This window comes from Heterodontus francisci, chromosome 5 (genome assembly GCF_036365525.1).
Source record: "Heterodontus francisci isolate sHetFra1 chromosome 5, sHetFra1.hap1, whole genome shotgun sequence".
Classification (NCBI taxonomy): domain Eukaryota; kingdom Metazoa; phylum Chordata; class Chondrichthyes; order Heterodontiformes; family Heterodontidae; genus Heterodontus; species Heterodontus francisci.
Genome location: NC_090375.1, coordinates 188,580,366 through 188,597,706, shown reverse-complemented (window position 1 = coordinate 188,597,706; position 17,341 = coordinate 188,580,366).

Below are 17,341 nucleotides of genomic sequence, written 5' to 3'. Positions count from 1 at the left end.
GATTTTACCTGCCAATAATTTTTCATGTCCTCTCTTTGTTTTTCTAATTTCCTTTTTTACTCCACCCCTGCACTTTCTATACTCCTCTATGCTTTCTAAAGTATTAAGATTTTTGTGATCATCATAAGCTTTCTTTTTCTGCTTTAACATACCCTAGATAACCAAGGGGCTGTAGATTTGGCAGTACCGCCCTTTATCTTTGTGAGGACATGCCTGCACTGTGCCTGTAGAATCTCGCTTTTGAATGCCTCCCACTGGTTTGCCGCTGATTTTCCTTCAAGTAGCTGTACCTAGTCCTCTTTCACAAGGTCACCTCTCAGTTTCTTAAAATTTGCCTTCCCCCAATTTAGAACTTTTAATCCTGTTTTATCTTTGTCCTTTTCCATCATTATGATAAAAACCTACTGTATTATGGTCACTATCTCCAAAATGGTCACCCACTGTTACTTCCTCCACTTGCCCAGCTTCATTACCGAAGACTCAATCTACAATTACGCCCCCTCTTGTTGGGCTTGTTATATGCTGACTAAAAAAGTTCTCTTGAATGCAGTTCAAGAATTTTGTTCCCTCTGTGCCCTTCACACTGTTTGTATCCCAGTTGATATTGGGGTAGTTGAAATCCTCAACTATTATTACCCTATAGTTTTTGCACTCAGAAATTTGCCTACATATTTACTCTTCTATCTCCCTCTCACTATTTGGGGATCTGTTGATCCTAATAGTGTGGCTGCCCCTTTTTTATTTCTGAGCTCCACCCATATGGCCTCATTTGATGATTCATTTAGCATATCATCCCTCCTCAAAGCTGTTATTGATTCTTTAACTAATAATGCTATACCCCCTCCTTTTTTATCTCCCTCTCTATCCCGCCTGGAAACTCTATATCCAGGGATGTTGAATTGCCATTCTTGCTCCTCTTTAAGCCAAGTTTCCATTACAGCAACGATATCATGTTGCTATGTGTTTATCTGTGCCCTCAGCGCATCGGCTTTATTTACTATACTTCTTGCATTTAAATAAATACCCTTTAACACTGTCAAATTCCTGTGCTGCACACTTTTTAACTTTTGCTTCTTCTGTCTTTCAGAGTCACTTGTTAATTTTCTGGCTCCTGTTCCTTGCCCTGAAATTGTCCTAAGATTGCGCTCAGGTTCCCATCCCCCTGACAAGCTAGTTTAAACCATCCCCAACAGCACTAGCAAACCTTCCTGCAAGGATATTTGTGCCAGTCCTGTTCAGGTGCAGACCGTCTGGCTTGTACAGGTCCCACTTTCCCCAGAACCGGTCCCAATGTCCCAGAAATCTGAAGCCCTCCCTCCTGCACCATCTGTCCAGCAACGCATTCATCTTGTGTATTTTCCTATTTCTATACTCACTAGCACGTGGTCTTGGGAGTAAGCCAGAAATTACTACCTTTGAGTTTCTGTTTGCTAATCTTGTGCCTAACTCCCTAAACTCAGCCTGCAGGACCTCATCCCTCTTTCTTCCTATGTCATTGGTACCAATGTGGATCACGACCTCTGGCTGTGCACTCTCGCGCCCGAGAATGCCCTGTAGCTGCTCGGTGATATCGATGACCCTTGCACAAGGGTGGCAACGCACCATCCTGAAATCACGTCTGTGACCACAGAAACGCCTATCTGTTCCCCTAACTATAGAATCACCTACCACTATTGCTCTCTTGTCCTTTCTCCTCCCTCCCTGCGCAGCTGAGCCACCCATGGTGCTCTGGTCATGACTCTCGCTGCACTCTTCAGAGGAACTCTCTCTCCCATCGGTACTCAGAACTGAATACCGGTTAGAAAGTGGGATGCCCTCTGGGAACTCCTGCACTACCTGCCTGGACCTTTTTGTCTGTCTGGCAGCCTCCCAGCCCCTCACTGCCTTTACTCTCTTAAGATCCGGGGTGACTACCACCTGAAAAGTGCTATCCACGTAATTCTCTGCCTCGCGGATACACCACAGTGACTCCAGCCACCCAGAGCTCAAGCTTCTGCAGCCGGTGACACTTGCTGCAGGTCTGTTTGTCAAATCCATGACTTCCCACATGTCACAGCAGGTACATTCCGCTTGATCACTGGGGGCCTACATAATAACACATTATCTGGTCATGGTATGTCTCAATATTGACCAGGGCAAAGGGGAACACTCCCCTGTTCTTCTTTGAAATGGTGCCATGGGATCTTTTATGTCCACCTCAGAGGGCAACAGGGCCTCGGTTTAATGTTTCATGTGAAAAACAGTTCTACAACACTGCAGCACTTCCTCAGTACTGCATTGGAGTGGAAGCCTCTATTTGTGTGCTCAAGTCTGGTGCGGTTCTATGAAGCTACAACCTTGTGACTCAAAGATGAGATTGCCTCAGCTGACACAGCAGGACAGTGTAGGCCCCAGTGATCAGCCCCTTATCATGGCCAACATCATGCCTGTGCTGATTCTTTGAAAAAGCAGTCCAATTTAGTCCCACACCCAAGCTTTTCTCCCATAATCTTGCAAATTAGCCCTCGTCTTTATATTGCAGGAAATACTTTGCATAGAATTACATAGAATATACAGTTCAGGAACAGGCCTTTTGGCCCACTAGTCTTTGCTGATGTTTATACACCACACGAATCTCTTCCCATTCCATCTCCGTCATCTCAGTGTTTCTCTCATCTCTCTTTTCTCTCTCATATACTCATCTAGTTTCCTTTTGAAAACATCTGAGCTCCATGACTTTCTGTGGTAGTGAGTTCCACATTCTAATCATTCTCTGAGTGAAGAAATTACTCTTATTTTCCTGTTGGAACTATCATGTATTTATGACCCCTGGGGCTGAATTTTCACCTCAAGGGCAGGAAACAGGAGCAGGGACTGTTTCCAAATCCCGAATCCGCCTCCGGGGAGAAACAGTCACTGACGTAGAATTTTGACAAGTGCACCCCTTTAATTGACATGGAGACAGGTTCACTGTCCAATTAAGGACAGTGGACCAACTCTGGAGGCTGGAGGGCCAATCAGAGGCCTTCCAGTTTCAGAAGGGTACCTGGCTGCAGTACAAGGTTAGTAACTGGGAGGGTGCTTCAACAAGTGCCCTCTCTGCCACTTTTTAAAAACTTTAAATAAAACATACAAAAAGCAGCCAGGCCACCACTGTGGGGCTGGGGGAAGCCCTTCTACAGGGAGACCTTTGGCTGTATCCCCACATAGGCAGACAGGGAGGACCTATATCCATAAATCGAAACCAGTTGTAACTGGTCCACTTGAGCCAGTTGACCAGGGAAATTTGGACAACTGGACCAGTTGTACTGGTTCCAGTTGACCATTTGTACTTGTTCCAGTCGAAATTTATATTGGCTCCAGTTGAGACCAGTGAACCTGGTTCCAGTTGAAAATTATGTTGCTTACAGTTGTGACCAGTTAGACTGGTTTCTGGCTCAGCTTGTTCCAATTGAGACCAAAGTATTAACTTGCGAAAAGCGTTCCACTAACACATGCAAATTACCTGTGTGGTGTGTGCTGTGGTTAAGCAGTGAAGCTAAAAACACTCTTGGCTGCACTGTTCATTTCAAATTGTATTCTGACGCAGAAAAACACAAATCACAGTTAAATAGCAAAAACCAAATTAAACACCAAGCAGAAATCAAGAAATAAGTGAACACAACAGTTAAAGTGCAAAAAGTTAAATTACCGCTGTAATAAAAATACAAAACGTAAACATTAATTACATTCAGATAATGGTTTTTGTGCAACAAGTCAACCGAATAAATGCTTGAACAAAATATGTAACAATAGGCGATAGTTGACAAGTTGCTTTTGATACTTACTCCTCGATGTTGCCTGGACACAAGGGATGTCTTCAGTCCTTCTCTAGTGTCTTCTTCTACTCTGTCTTCTTCTTCTGCATGAGTCTTCTTCTTTGGTTCCTGCTGTGTCACTGTCTCTACTTGTTCTGTGGTTTGTAGGGCTCTGCTGTAGTATCTTTTTTTTTCAGAGCTGCCCATGTGCCAAATTACAAATGCTGTACAACTTGCCCTTCCTGCCCTTATAAAAATTGATACTTTTTTCCTAACCTGATTGGCTTTTCCTGTCTCACCCCAGCCATAAAGCAACATCTTTAAAAACTAACCTAACAATCCTTTCAATAAAACCCTCACTCATAAATGACTTTAAACATATTTTACAGTCTTTGCAATCAAAACATGAATTTAAATATACTTACACCTTTTTAATCAGAACATGAATTTAAACATGTTTTACACTGTTATGATAGTGCTTCTATATTTTTTGTTAAGGATTTTTTGAGGACTTGTATTTTAGAATTATGGATATTGTTTTATTTGGGAAAACTAAAGGATTCTATGGATGCTTTTTTCACAGGATCATTGAAAGGACATTGAGAGTTCTTGTTTGAAAGCAACATTTATTGGAAGTCACCTGTCTTCAGATAAATACCCAGCAAGGGCTTTTTAACTTGGGGGGAAGTTTACTGAGAAGTGACAGGTCAAGACTTATAGGGGTCAGGAGGCCTAACTGTTGAGATATTACTTTCGGTTTTGCTTTGGACAGTGTGTTGGGGTGTGAACTGTTTTGAAGGCAGTGGAGAAAACCAGCCAAGCAAGCAGTCACCATCAGGTCACCCTCTTCCACCTCTTTGAGAACTTCCTGAGAATCAGGTGTAAGAAATAGAGAAACTGATGCTGCATTTCTCCTGAAAAGTCTGTCAGAAACCCATTGTTGCCGCATTTCTCCTGCAAAGCCTGCCAAGCTGATCTTCAACATCACCTGAAAAGAACTGTTCTAGAAAGCTGCCAGTGACAGCTATCTACGCATATTTGGGATGCCAACCAAAAAGGGACAACTGGCATCTTTTCATATCTTTTTTTCTTCAAAAATGGCAAGTATTTGGCCAAAGTATTCTGTTTTGTCTTTTTTCTTTGTAACAGAACTCTAAAGAGAGAATCTCTTTTTTCGGTGAGTGTGTGTGTGTGTGTGTGTACGGCAGGGGCTAAAGATGAAGGGAACTTTCCTATTTCACTCTGTGTGTTAATGCTCTGCTTCGTTACTGGTTATGTCTTGTTTTATAATAAACTGATCATTTTGTTGTTTATTAAAGAAACCTTGTTGGTGTATTTTATCCTGTGATAAAGAGTAGAGTACGTGATTGACCATATTGGTAGCTGAATAAACATTTAAATAGATGTTGTGACCTGTGGAGAAGTGGAACTAGAAAAGACAGTGCACTCCTCCCTCCTCAGTCACAACAACACCTTCTCACAGTGCTGTATAAGTCAGAAAAGGGTGCTGCAATGCAGAATACAGTCCAATTCAATGGATATCACAACAGCAGCTCTGAGAAAAAGAGATAGAAAAACAAGGTCCTCAGAACCAAAGAGCAGACAGGCAGAGAGACACTGGGGCATTTTTGTTTGAAGCTGCAGGCAGTCTTACTGGTTTGATTAGGTCAATCTAGTTGGATTCCAGTTCAAGAATTTATCCTGCCATCTGGTTACAGTTGAAGCAGCTATATGTCAACTGGCTTCACTTAATTCCAATTGGTTCCACTTTGCCTACCAACTACCAACAGATGAGCCCAGTTAAAGTTGACCGGGCAACTGAGAAGACCAAATGGTTACCGGTTAAGATTGCCAGTTATCCCAGTTGAGACTGCAACACCAATTGAGACCACTTACTTGCAGTTGAGGCCAGAAAAGACCAGTTAAGACCAATTGACATTTCCAACAGGTTTCAACTGGTTTGGAAATACAGGTAAGCTACCCAGGAATGCTGGTATGCCAACTTGCCACTGGGTGCCCACGTCCAGGTAGTTGATCTGCACCCCCACCCCGTCACATCAGGAAACTGGCAGCTGACTGGAAAATCCCAGACAGCCTCCTCAATCCTTGCTTAACAAGACTCTTAATTGCCTGTCTACAGAATCATACCTTTCACTAATGTCCCAGACTCCTGTATCCATAGATTCCTTTGCTCATCTACCCCAATCGGTTTCTTATTTTCTAAGGTGCAGGTGATAGAAATATAGCAACATAAGAAATAGAAATGGGAGTAGGCCATTCGGCCCCTCAGGCCCGCTCCGCCATTCAACTAGATCTTGGCTGATCTTCTACCTCAACGCCATTGGCCTGCACTATCCCCATATCCCTTGACATCTTTAATATCTAGAGATCTATCAATCTCTGTCTTGAACATGCTCAATGATTGAGCTTCCACAGCCCTCTGGGGTAGAGAATTCCACAGTCCCTCTGAGTGAAGAAATTCCTCCTCATCTCAGTCCTAAATGTCCTACCTCTTATTCTGAGATTGTGTCCACTGGTTCTAGCATCTACCCTGTTGAGCCCTGTAAGAATTATGTTCATTTCAATGAGATCATCTCTCATTCTCCTAAACTCTGAAAATATCGGCCCAGTCTCCTCAATCTCTCCTCATAGGACAATCCCACCAGCCCTATACATCTAGCTAGGCCCTTTCATAGAGCCGTTAAGGAACAATCACATTGCTATGTGTCAGGAGTCACATTAAGACCAGGTAAGGGAACAGATTTTCTTCCCTAAAGGACTTTAGTGAGCCAGATGGGTTTTACAACATGGTCACTACTACGGTTATTAGTTTTTTTTTATTCCAGAGTTATTTCATGAACTGGATTTAAATTCCTCAACGGCTGTGGTGGCACTTGAACTTCTGTCTATGGATCATTTGGTGAGATCTCTGGAATACAAGATCTTACAAGAAAAATTTTCAGTGTTCTAACAAAAAAAACAAAAGCTCAGACTACTTATGCTTGGCTCCCAATCTTACATGGTGACAAACTGCAATAAGATTATCACCCCCTTTGAGTGAGATATGGATGGGAAAGGTTGCGCTGTCTGAGTGGGTTGGGCAGGAACTTAGGATATGATTCAGCTAGGTTAAGGGTTGCCAAACCTCCAGATGGTCCTGAAGTCTCCAGGAATTAAACATCCATCTCCAAGACACGAAAGAAAAATCATAAGGGGTGTTAAAAGGATAGTGTGTTTTTAAAAAAAAAAATCTTCGAGTATTTTCATTCATTAGCTATAGAAATATTGAAGATGAGGAAAATAGACTGAGTGGGTGGGGCCATTGGTGACAGGAAGTCATGTGATGAAAGCTCCAGGAATACAACCAACCAGAGTTGGCAACCTTAACCTGTTGTGTACATTCCCAATTCCAGTAGAAGTGAGGGTGGATGTTTCTTGCATTCATCTCTCAATGGGTAGCACTGTTGTTTCTGAATCAGAAGGCTGTGGGTTCAAGTCCCACTCCAAAGACTTGTGCACAGAATCTAGGCTGACGCTCCCAGTACAGTACTGAGGAAGTGCTGCATTATCAGGGATGCTGTCTTTTGGATGAGATGTTAAACCTAGGCCCTGTCTACCCTACCTTGTGAAATGTAAAATATCCCATGGCACTGTTTTGATGAAGAACAGAGGAGATCTCCTAGGTGCCCTGGCCAGTATTTACCTCTCAGACAACATGACTGTAATTATTGCATTGCTGTTTGTGGGAGCCTGCTGTGAGCAAATTGGCTGCTGCATTTCCTGCATTACAACAGTGATTACACTACAAAAGCACTTCATTGGCTGCAAAGCATTGTGGGAGGCCCTGAGGTCATGAAAGGCACTATATAAATGCAACTTTCTATCTTCTTTCTTTCCCTGTGCATGATCAAAAAAAGAAGTGTGACTTGGAAAGATAATGTCAGTCGCCAGAATTCCCATCAGTCCTGCTACAATTGCCGTCATTTCCAAGCATTGCGGGCACGTTAACAGGCGGACCAGGAATTTGTTCTTGACAAAGGTTTGACCTGGAATTATTTAAAAATCTGCTACCCAAAATTTTAAATCACACCTTTTAAAAATGTTTAGACTTTATCCAGAATGCTCTATTTGGCTGTGGCAAGGTGCTGCACTGCAGTCCTTTCCACCACCTTCCCTGCTATCTCCAAAATTGAGCAGGCGGCATCCACATTATAACTTCTTTTCTTTTCATTCTTTCATGGGATGTGGGTGTTGCTGGCAGACCAGCATTTATTGCCCATCCCTAATTGTCTTTGAACTGAGTGTCTTGCTAGGCCATTTCAGAGGGCAGTTAAGAGTCAACCACATTGTTGTGGGTCTGGAGTCACATGTAGGGCAGACTGGGTAAGGACAGCAGATTTCCTTCCCTAAAGGACATTCGTGAACCAGATGGGTTTTTACAATAATTGATGATAGCTTCATGGCACCATTACTGAGTCTAGCTTTCAATTCCAGATTTTTTTATGAATGAATTGAATTTATTACTTAATTGAATTTAAATTCCACCAGCTGCTGTGGTGGGATTTGAACCTGTGTTTGTGTGATAATTAGCCTGGGTCTCTGGATTACTAGTTCAGTGCCATTACCACTACATTACCATCTCCCCATATTCCACAATTTGAATGGAATTTGGAATGCATCCATGGAGAGTGGAGCGAGGATGGGGTCATGGGAGGGTGGGATGGGGGGAAAGGGGTGGAGACAAGATCCACATCCCACCTCCACCAACAGGCAGCTCAAACAATTTTGCTCTTTCTGAGCTCACCTTGTCCAGGAATGCCATTTCCTGCTTCCTCATCATTTTTCCCACTAACCTGCTTATCATGCACGCCCCCACTGGCCTAGAATGAGGCATATTAATTTTGTCGCTTGGACATTAAATTTCAAATTGTTGCTGGGAGGAAGAGAAGACTTGTTACAAGGGGTTGCCAGGCCCCTGGCTGGAAAGACATTTTTGCATATTACCAGACAGGGTTTGTAGACAAAGGAGCATTCTCTGACACATGCAATACACAGAGCCAAGACATGGTCAGACCAGGTGGTCGCATGACTAACCTGCTTGGCAACCTGGAGTTTTCTGAATTGTACAGCTTTTGAACTGAGAGCGGCAGAAAGCTGTTTGCTCCTGGATTGAAAAAACCTCACCACAGCCTCTCCTGTCTGCTCCCATCTTTTTCTCACAAGCCTTTGAATCCACTGAAGATATATGAACCCCAAGAGAGAAAAGTCTCCTACAGCGAACAAGGTTTAAGAGGAATACTGGGCCCCAACGAAAAGCAAGATCTACCTACAATCAAGGACTCTACAGTGAGCTCGAAGAACCCAAACAAAAAGTCTTCAGATATTGCCTCAAAACTTTTCCACTTTATTTCTTCTGCTCTTTTCTGTCCCTATCTTCATGTGTGAGTCACGTATGCATGCTAGCATGGGCACATCGTGTATCTGTAGGCGTTAATTGAATTAGAGTGTAAGTTTAAGTTTAATAAATTTCGATATTTCTTCTTTAAACCTAAGAAAACCTGTGTGTGTGTGCTGGTTTCTTTGCCTTATAACTGGAAAGCGATGATTAAGGATTCACCAAGGGGGAGCTAAAAACACGGTGTGTTTAAAATTTAAACCCTGTTACAGTAAGACCAGGTGAAGGCTGAAAGGGAAACCTAGACCTCTTTCTCACCTGGTCGTAACATGCTGAACACTCAGATTCCCTTATTGGTCCCCATGTTAGCTAATATTGTTAGCGGGTTCTCACCTCTTCGGGTACTCTCTCCTTCAAAACCGCCATTATCACCCCTCTCCTCAAAAGGCCAACCCCTGACCACACCATCCTTCAAACTACTGCTCCATCTCCAATCTCCCTTTCTACTGCAATGTCCTTGAACATGTTGTCATCTCCCAAATCCATGACCATCTTTCCCGGAAGTCCATGTTTTAATCCCTCCAAGAAGGTTTTCACTCTGTCACAGTACTGAAATGGCTTATCAAAGTTGCCAATAACATCCTATGTGATTGTGACAAGTGTAAACTACCCCTCCTCATCCTTCTAGCCCTGTCTGCAGCCTTTTGCACAGTTGACCACACCATCTTCCTCCAATGCCTCTCCGTAGTCGTCCAGCTGTTTGGGACTGCACTTGTCTGGTTCCATTCTTATCCATCTACTCTTAGCCAGAATATCTCCTGCAATGGCTTCTCTTCCTGCTCCTGCATTGTTACCTCTTGTTGTTCCCCAAGGATCTATCCTTGGCCCCCTCCTATTTCTCCTCTACATATGGCCCCGCAGCAACATCATCCGAAAGCACAGTGTTAATTTTCACATGTACATTGACAGCACCCAGCTTTACCTCACCACCACCTTTCTCGATTACTCCACTGTTGCTAAATTATCAGACTGCTTGTGCAATATCCAATACCAGATGAGCAAAAACTTCTTCCAATTAAATATTGGGAAGACTGAAACCATTGACTTTGGTCCCCACTACAAACTCCATTCCCTAGCCATGGACACCATCCCTCTCTCTAGCAACTGTCTGTGGCTTAACCAGACTGTTCGTAACCTTGGTGTCACATTTGACCCTGCAATGAGCTTCTGAACTCATATTCAGGCCATCACTAAGACTGCTTATCTCCACCTCCGTAACATCGCCTGGCTTCACCCCGTCTCAGTTCATCTGCTACTGAAACCCTCATTCATGTCTTTGTTACCTCTAGACTTGACTATTCCAATGCCCTCCTGGCTGGTCTCCCATATGCTACCCTCCATAATCTTGAGGTCATCCAAAACTCTGCTGCCCATATCCTTAATTACACCAAGTCCCATTTACCCATTCCACCTTTTTGCGTGCTGACCTACATTGGCTCCTGGTTAAGCAATGCCTTGACTTAAAAATTCTCATCCTTGTTTTCAAATCCTCCATGGGGTCACCCCCTCCCTATCTCTGTAATCTCCTCCAGCCTCACAACCCTCTGAGATATCTGCAGTTCTAATTCTGGCCTTGTGAGCATCCCCAATTTTAATCACTCCACCATTGGCGGCCATGCCTTCAACAGCCGAGGCCATAAACTCTGGAATTTCATCCCTAAACCTCTCCATCGCTCGACCTCTCTTTCCTCGTTTAAGACATTCCATAAAACCTACCTCTTTGACCAAGCTATTGGCCAACTGCCCTAATATCACCTTGTGTAGCTTGGCGTCAAACTTAACAGTCCTGTTAAGAACCTCATGATGTTTTATTCTGTTAAAGGCACGATAGGATCAGAGGTTGCTGTTGTTGTTGATGTCATTTTGCTGCATCTTAAGATATGATTAACAGCCAGTCTTACAAAGCCATGATGATAGCTGGTAGTAAGAAGCAAGAAAGCTTTCTTGACAACAAATAGTCATGCTTTAAGTTATACAACTCGAAATGTAAAGTATTGAGATGACCCGACATTGGGCCTCGGGTCTCCTGTCAATGGAGCCATTGTTGTGGGAGCAGACAGGCAGGCAACCCAGATCAGACTTTAGTTATTGGCACAGCAGCCTTCAGGTAGGTGAAACCGGGGTCAAGAAGGCTGATGGTGGGGTGATTGGGCGTGGGAGGGGGGCAGTATAAAAGAATCGTACACTCGGAGTAAGGGGTGGGGGCAGCATTGTAGGTGGGGTGGGGAATTGGAGGCTGGGGAGCAGGCAGTGGGGGGGGCGATGCATTGGATTCCTGGAGCGAAGGAGGGAAAGTGAATTGGAGGCCAGGATAGGATCAGAGGCCAGGGTGTGAGGCAGAGATCAGAAACCAGGTTGTGGGGAGTGGCAATGTTCAGTGAGGGAGTGGTGATCCATGCTTTTTTACATGTGGAGTTGGGGGCGGAACGCCTGCTCCTCCCGACTCGGCAGTCGGTCTCAAAGACTGGTTTTACTGAGTGCGGCTGATACCTCAGGGCAAACCAATCATGCGGTGAGGGCTGTAAACAAGAGTTTCCACTGCATCAATGTAAAGCTGGTATTCAACCACAGAAAGATCTTCATGTAGGTGTGCAGGCATCTCCCATGATGATTTCATCCTGTGACTATGTACCCTCCCACTTTGCACCTGGGAGCAGACTTACCAGCTGACTGCTCGGAGACACGGGATACCCACTTAAAATGAGGCCGTTGACACCCTTGAGGAACCCAATCAATGAGGCCCAGGAGCATGACAATGAAAGCCATATGACAACAAGATGTTTCATTGAACAAACCTGCTAAAGATGTGTCATTGAGCAAGCTATTGACATGCTGGAGATGTGCTTCAGGTACCTGGACAGATCTGGAGGTGTCCTTCAGTATGCACAAGCCAAGGTGTCCAGAAGGATTGTGATGTGCACAGCAGCGAGGTTTGGGCCTGCAGGAGGAACAAGGTGTGGAGCACGGAGCCTCTTCGGACAATTCCGAGAAGGAGGCAGAAGATAATGCAGTAACCAGCAACAGTGCTATTGCTGCCCAGAAGCCCTCACTATTGTGAGGTTCACTTAGGTTCCAGCACTGCATCCATCTGACAACCACAGGCAAAAACCACTTCCCCATCCTCTACCCATAACACTAACACAAGGCACTCCTGCAAACAACCAAACATGCCTTTCACATCCCCTTGCTAGGTGTCAATTCATGTCTTACACAAGTGAAATGGCCATTTGCCAGGCAGCAACCAAAGACGGGCAAGCTGAGAAGGTGATGGAATCAAATAATATTTATGTCGCTCAAAAATAAACTAACATTATGTAACACATCCATGTGCATATTCCTTGTGCAAATACAAACCTTTATTCTTCCTCTTCCTTGCACTTCTAGATGGTAAACCTGTGGCTGAAGCAGAATTAGAGGCAGGCAGCTCAGATCCCTGCTGTGACTGCTGAGATGCACCTGCCCGATGTCCTTTGGGTTTCGGAGCTTGTGAGGGCCTCGGCAAAGTCTGTTTCAACTGCACCTGTGCAGTGGTAGACTCCACCATCAGGACATCAGGCAGCATTACAGAGGGGAGCAATGGGTGAGAAATGGAAGCACTTTGAATCCCCACTTCCATATCCCCTTTCACTATTATTCCTCTCATGGCCCAGCCACATTTCCTGCTAGAGAGCAGTGGGATAATGAATGGTCAAGGCTAGGGTAGCCATCATCCTATTTAAGCTGGCATTCATTATTGTGCCAGCCTTTGGTGAGGGCTTGCATGCACTCATGTGACTGCTGCATTTGATGGCCCATGCAGGTGGCCAGCTTTTCTATCGACAAAGACATCATTACAAAGGTCTGTGATGTCATTCCAATCATGCTTGAGATGGACTCCTCCAATCTCTCTGCAAAGGTCCACAGTACAGCTAGAATGCATGCCTGTACATTGTACACTCTTTGCCACTGTTCCAGAAGCATCCAGTTCATCAACAGCCCAAGAGGTACAGGATCTGTGTTCAGCTGAGCTGAGCTGAGCTTGGAGCCTTCTATGGCCTCTGATGTGGACTGTCCACTGCTGCTCCTCTCTGCACCTTCTGCTCTTGCTCACTTGTGATGTGAGTATCGCCAGGTAAAAATTCAATTATCTTCCCATTGAAGTGCGAGTATCTGAGCTGGTGCATGGTCTGCACGAGTCCAGTGACGTTGCACCCTCAGAGGGAGTGACCTCCTCTGGGAAGTCATCATCCTCCTGGACCACTTCCTGCAGGATGCTTTAAGGCCCCTTGGGAGAATAAAGACATGATATGAATTGTCAAGGTAACAACGTTTTAAGTAACCATTCAGAACATGGTCATATTTCACTCACTGTTGACATCAATCCAACATGACTGAGTGTTGTATGCCAGATGTTGTGTGGACAGATGAGGATGTGAGGAAGTGTGTAGGCAGAGAAGGATGGGTGTACCTGCAAGGAAGGTTCGTGTCAGGCAAGACCCCCACCTACCAAGACTGAGGTACTAGTTATTTCGCCACATGGACATTAAAACTTAAAATTGCAAGCCCTGACTGGAAGGACATTTGCATAGTGCGAGCAGTGTTGGAACAAAAGGGACCCAATCATTGCTTCCCCAATACACAGGAGAAGTGGTCAGAACAGTTTTCGTCACATGACTAGCTGGCTGGAGTTTTTTTGAATTTGAACTCCCAACAAAGAATTTGAACACGCAGACAAAGCTGTGTGCTTATGGAGTAAAGACCTCTCCTGGAACTGAGACAAGAATTGCAGCTTCTCCTGTCTGCCTGCTCATCTCTCAGGGAACCGAATCTTGTGAAGACACGTGAACCTCAAAGAGAGAAAGGTTCTGTGTGAGCAAGGTTTAAGAATACTTGGCCCCAAAGAACAGCAAGACTACCGACAAGCAAGTGAGCTCGAAGCACCGTAAACAAGAAACTCTTCTGAAACTGCCTCAAACCCCTCTCTACTATATTTTCTTCTCTTTTCTGTTCCTATCTGCATTTGTATATCGCATGCGCTTGCCAGCGTGGGCGTGTCGTATATCCATAGGCGTGAACTGTATTAGAGTTTAAGTTTTAAGTTTTAATAAAATTTCATCTTTCTTCTTTAAACCTGAGAAAGCCTGTGTGAATTGGTTTCTTTGTCTTATAATTGGAAAACTGTGAACAAGGATTCACAAAAAGGGGAGCTCAAAACACAGTGTATTTAAAATTAAACCCTGTTACACTAAGACCAGGGACAGACAGCAAAAGACCCCTAGACACATTACTCACCTGATCGTAACAGTTGGTTTGAGGAGTGATATGCTGGTGTAGGCTTCATAAGGCAGAGCTGAGGGGCTTGGGTGACACACACATCAGGATGTAGGTGAATGTGTTACTGTGCTCAACTTTCCTGACTTGCTTAGGTCATTAAACTGCTTTTGGCATTGAATGCATGAGCACGACACCATGCTCATGCTGCTCACCTCATAGGCAACCTTCAGCCACACCTTCTTTGTTTCACCTGGGTGCTTCTTCCTTGTGAGAGTAGTAAAGAGTATCTCCGTGTGGGTCCTTCCAGCCCCAGAAGCACATCCAGGAAGACATCACTAAAATGAGGCGTAACCTTTGAACATCTGGACCCCATTCTGCCAATTCTGCCAAACTGCTAGAATCCATTATTAAGGAGGTTATAGCAGGGCACTTAGAAACTCTTACTGTGATCAGGCAGAGTCAACATGATTTTGTGAAAGGGAAATCGTGTTTGACGAATTTATTAGGCTTCTTTGAGGAAGTAACAAGCAGGGTGGATAAAGGGGAACCTGTAGATGTGGTGTACTTGGATTTCCAAAAGGCATTTGATAAGATGCCACACAAAATAAAAGCTAATAGTGTAGGGGGTAACATATAAGCATGGATAGAGGATAGATTAGCTAACAGGAAGCAGAGAGTAGGGATAAATAGGGCATTTTGGGGTTGTCAAGCTGTAACGAGTGGAGTGCTACAGGGATCAGTGCTGGGGCCTCAACTATTTATAATCTATATTAATTACTTGGATGAAGGGACCGAATGTATGTTTGCTAATTTGCTGATGGCAGAAGGATAGGTAGGAGAGTAAGTTGTGAAGAGGACATAAAGAGTATAAAGGGGTATTGATAGGTTAAGTGAGTGGGCAGAAATTTGGCACATGAAGTATAATGTGGGGAAATGTGAACTTGTCCACACTGACAGATAGAATATAAAAGGAGTATGTTATTTAAATTGAGAGAGATTGTGGTACAGAGGGATCTGGGTGTCCTGGTACATAATTCACAAAAAGTTAGTATACAGGTGCAGCAAGTAATTAGAAAGGCAAATGGAATATTGCTGTTAGGGGAGGTGCTGGTGTAGTGGTAATGTCACTGGACGAATAACCCAGAGGCCCAGGCTTTGGGGATATAGGTTTGAATCCCACCACAGCAGATGGTGAAATTTGAATTCAACGAATAAATCTGAAATTAAAACATCCAGTTTAATGGTAACCATGAAACCATTGTCAATTGCTGTAAAAAACCATCTATTTCATGAATGCCCTGTAGGGAAAGAAATCTGCCATCCTTACATGGTCTGGCCTACATGTGACTCCAGACCCAGAGCAATGTGGTCGACTTTTAAATGGCCAAGCAAGCCTAAGAAAAGGAATGAAACTGGACAGACCGCCCAGCATTGACCTAGACAGTGGAAACGACAATGGCGAACCCAGCCCTGTCGACCTGACAAAGTCCTTCTTACTAACATCTGGGGGCTTGTGCCAAAATGTCCCTCAGACTAGTCAAGCAATAGCCTGATGTGATCATACTCACGGAATCATACCTTACAGACAATTCCCCAGACACCACCATCACCATCCCACCAGCAGGACAGACCCAGAAGAGGTGGTGGCACAGTGGTATACAGTTAGGAGGGAGTTGCCCTGGGATTCCTCAACATTGACTCTGAACCCCATGAAGTCTCATGGCATCAGGTCAAGGAAACCTGCTGATGATTACCACTTACTGCCCCACCTCGGCTGATGAATAAGTACTCCTCCATGTTGAACACCAATTGGAAGAAGCACTGAGGGTAGCAAGGGCACAAAATGTACTCTGGGTGGGGAACTTCAATGTCCATCATCAAGAGTGACTCAGTAGCACCGAGCTGACTGAGCCCTAAAGGATATAGCTGGGTCGACAGCAGGTGGTGAGGGAAAAACTTACCTGATTTTGTCCTCACCAATCTACCTGTTGCAGATGCATCTGTCCATGACAATATTGGTAGGAGTGACCACCACACAGTCCTTGTGGAGACAAAATCCAGTCTTCACATTGAGGATACCCACCTTTGTGGTGTGTGGCACTACCACCATGCGAAATGAGATAGATTTCAATCAGATCTAGTAACTCAAAACTGGGCATCCATGAGCCGTTGTGGGCCATCAGCAGCAGCAGAATTGTATTCAACCACAATCTGTAACCTCATGGCCCAGCATATCCCGCACTCTACCATTACCATCAAGCCGAAGGACCAACTCTGGTTCAATGAAGAGTGCAGGAGGGCATGCCAGGAGCAGAACCTGAAAATAAGGTGTCAGTTTGGTGAAGCTACAACCCAGGACTACTTGCATGCCAAACAGTGGAAGAAGCATGCAATAGACAAGACTAAGCGGTCCCACAACCAATGGATCAGATCTAAGCTCTGCTGTCCTGCCACATCCAGTCATTAATGGTGGTGGACAATTAAACAACTGACAGGAGGAGAAGGCTTCACAAATATCCATCCTCAATGATGGGGGAGCCCAGCACATCAGTGCAAAAGATAAGGCTGAAGCATTTGCATCCATCTTCAGCCAGACGTGCCAAGTGGATGATCCATCTCGGCCTCCTCCTGAGGTCCCCAGCATCACAGATGCCAGTCTTCAGCCAGTTCGATTCACTCCACGTGATAACAAGAAACGACTGAAGGCACTGGATACTGCAAAAGCGATGGGCCCTGACAACATTCCGGCAATAGTACTGAAGACCTGTGCTCCAGAACTAGACGCACCCCTAGCCGAGCTGTTCCAGTACAGTTACAACACTGGCATCTACCCGGCAATGTGGAAAATTGCCCAGGT